General features: G+C 39.3%; 1 long non-coding RNA gene across 1 annotated transcript in view; it reads left to right on the top strand.

Moving 5' to 3' along the window:
* Positions 1-341: 341 nt before the first annotated feature.
* Positions 342-3347, top strand: part of LOC141373407 (uncharacterized) — a 56235-nt gene continuing 53229 nt past the window's right edge. The window contains exon 1 of the long non-coding RNA XR_012379357.1: positions 342-455. This is a non-coding gene — a long non-coding RNA (uncharacterized lncRNA). The remainder of the gene's footprint in view (positions 456-3347) is intronic.

The following is a 3347-nucleotide window of genomic DNA, read 5'->3' as shown; positions in this document are numbered from 1 at the left end:
AACTTTGCTAAGGCAGTAACAAAGTCAAGATAAGATCATAATTGGGATAATTGGAATGGCAAAAATAGCCAACACGCATCGTTTGAAATGTGACTTTGAAGATAATCCCATTAAGAATTAGTCTATTTCCTCACCAAGAGAAACTTGGCTGGCTTTGATACTTGCTTCACCAATATACGCCTGACATAAAGTGATAGTATACCAGTTTTGATCATAGTGATCAACCATTCTTACTGGCTTCTGCTTTCTCTTTTGAATTCTGTTGTTGCCATGTGAACAAGCTTGGTCTTGGCTATATGAACAAGTGAGATTGTCCAGCAGACAGCCAGAATATGCTCAGAAGCAGAGCCAACTAGAAGGATTTCAGCTTAATGCAAACACATGAAAGAGCTGCTGTGATCAGAAGTACTAGCCATCGGAGACCAGTCTAAAGTTCAAACCTGAAGAATTGTGAAGTAAAAAAATGTTTTCTATACTATGAATTGATTATTAGTTTGTTATACATCAAAAACAGATATGAACAAAAATATAACAAAAATAGAGATATGAACAAAAGATACTGCAAGTGTAATGTATTGACATATTATTATATTTCTGAAATAATAAATTTTATTTTTTAAATTTTTTATTGTTATGTTAATCACCATACATTACATCATTAGTTTTTGATGTAGTGTTCCATGATTCATTGTTTGTGCATAACACCCAGTGCTCCACGCAGAACGTGCCCTCTTTAATACCCATCACCAGGCTAATCCATCCCCCTACCCCCTCCCCTCTAGAACCCTCAGTTTGTTTTTCAGAGTCCATCATCTCTCATGGTTCGTCTCCCCCTCCAACTTACTCCCCTTCATTCTTCCCCTCCTGCTATCTTCTTTTTTTTTTCTTAACATATATTGCATTATTTGTTTCAGAAGTACAGATCTGTGATTCAACAGTCTTGCACAATTCACAGCGCTCAGCATAGCCCATACCCACCCCAATGTCTATCACCCAGCCACCCCATCCCTCCCACCCCCCACCACTCCAGCAACACTCAGTTTTTTTCGTGAGATTAAGAATTCCTCATATCAGTGAGGCCATATGATACATGTCTTTCTCTGATTGACTTATTTCACTCAGCATAACACCCTCCAGTTCCATCCACGTCATTGCAAATGGCAAGATCTCATTCCTTTTGATGGCTGCATAATATTCCATTGTGTATATATACCACTTCTTCTTTATCCATTCATCTGTCGATGGACATCTTGCCTCTTTCCACAGTTTGGCTATTGTGGACATTGTTGCTATAAACATTGGGGTTCATGTACCCCTTCGGATCCCTACATTTGTATCTTTGTGGTAAATACCCAGTAGTGCAATTGCTGGGTGGTATGGTAGCTCTATTTTCAACTGTTTGAGGAACCTCCATACTGTTTTCCAGAGTGGTTGCACCAGCTTGCATTCCCACCAACAGTGTAGGAGGGTTCCCCTTTCTCCACATCCCCGCCAACATCTGTTGTTTCCTGACATTAATTTTAGCCATTCTGACTGGTGGAAGGTGGTATCTCATTGAGGTTTTGATTTGGATTTCCCTGATGCCGAGCGATGTTGAGCACTTTTTCATGTGTCTCTTGGCCATTTGGATGTCTTCTTTGGAAAAATGTCTGTTCGTATCTTCTGCCCGTTTCTTGATTGGATTATTTGTTCTTTGGGTGTTGAGTCTGATAAGTTCTTTATAGATTTTGGATACTAGCCCTTTATCTGATATGTCATTTGCAAATATTTTCTCCCATTCTGTCAGTGGTCTTTTGGTTTTGTGGACTATTTCTTTTGCTGTGCAAAAGCTTTTTGTCTTGATGAAATCCCAATAATTCATTTTTGCCCTTGCTTCCCTTGCCTTTGGCGATGTTTCTAGGAAGAAGTTGCTGCGGCTGAGGTCGAAGAGGTTGCTACCTGTGTTCTCCTTTAGGATTTTGATGGACTCCTGTCTCACGTTTAGGTCTTTCAACCATTTGGAGTCTATTTTTGTGTGTGGTGTAAGGAAATGGTCTGGTTTCATTCTTCTGAATGTGGCTGTCCAATTTTCCCAACACCATTTGTTGAAGAGACTGTCTTTTTTCCATTGGACATTCTTTCCTGCTTTGTCAAAGATTAGTTGACCATAGAGTTAAGGGTCCATTTCTGGGCTCTCTATTCTGTTCCATTGATCTATGTGTCTGTTTTTGTGCCAGTACCATACTGTCTTCATGATGACAGCTTTGTAATAGAGCTGGAAGTCTGGAATTGTGATGCCGCCAGCTTTGCTTTTCTTTTTCAATATTCCTCTGGCTATTCGGGGTCTCTTCTGGTTCCATACAAATTTTAGGATTATTTGTTCCATTTCTTTGAAAAAAATGGATGGTATTTTGATGGGGACAGCATTAAATGTGTAGATTGCTCTAGGTAGCATTGACATCTTCACAATGTTTGTTCTTCCAATCCATGAGCATGGAACATTTTTCCATTTCTTTGTGTCTTCCTCAATTTCTTTCATGAGTATTTTATAGTTTTCTGAGTACAGATCCTTGGCCTCTTTGGTTAGATTTATTCCTAGGTATCTTATGGTTTTGGGTGCAATTGTAAATGGGATCGACTCCTTGATTTGTCTCTCTTCTGTCTTGTTGTTTGTGTATAGGAATGCCACTGATTTCTGTGCATTGATTTTATATCCTGCCACTTTACTGAATTCCTGTATGAGTTCTAGCAGTTTTGGGGTGGGGTCTTTTGGGTTTTCCACATACAGTATCATATCATCAGCAGAGAGTGAGAGTTTGACTTCCTCTTTGCCAATTTGGAAGCCTTTGATTTCTTTTTGTTGTCTAATTGCTGTGGCTAGGACTTCTAATACTATGTTGAATAGCAGTGGTGATAGTGGACATCCCTGCCGCGTTCCTGACCTTAGGGGAAAAGCTCTCAGCTTTTCCCCATTGAGAAGGATATTCGCTGTAGGCTTTTCATAGATGGCTTTTATGATATTGAGGTATGTACCCTCTATCCCTATACTCTGAAGAGTTTTGATCAAGAAAGGATGTTGTACTTTGTCAAATGCTTTTTCTGCATCTATTGAGAGGATCATATGATTCTTGTTCTTTCTTTTGTTAATGTATTTTATCACGTTGATTGATTTGTGGATGTTGAACCAACCTTGCAGCCCAGGGATAAATCCCACTTGGTCGTGGTGAATAATCCTTTTAATGTACTGTTGGATCCTATTGGCTAGTATTTTGGTGAGAATTTTTGCATCCATGTTCATCAAGGATATTGGTCTGTAATTCTCCTTTTTGATGGGGTCTTTGTCTGGTTTTGGGATCAAGGTAATGCTG

The sequence above is a fragment of the Callorhinus ursinus genome, unplaced genomic scaffold (assembly GCF_003265705.2).
Source record: "Callorhinus ursinus isolate GAN/ISIS: 27379988/994484 unplaced genomic scaffold, GSC_fseal_2.0 scaffold1, whole genome shotgun sequence".
Lineage (NCBI taxonomy): Eukaryota > Metazoa > Chordata > Mammalia > Carnivora > Otariidae > Callorhinus > Callorhinus ursinus.
Note: the sequence above shows the minus strand (reverse complement) of the source record. Positions and strands in the feature narration are given on the sequence as shown.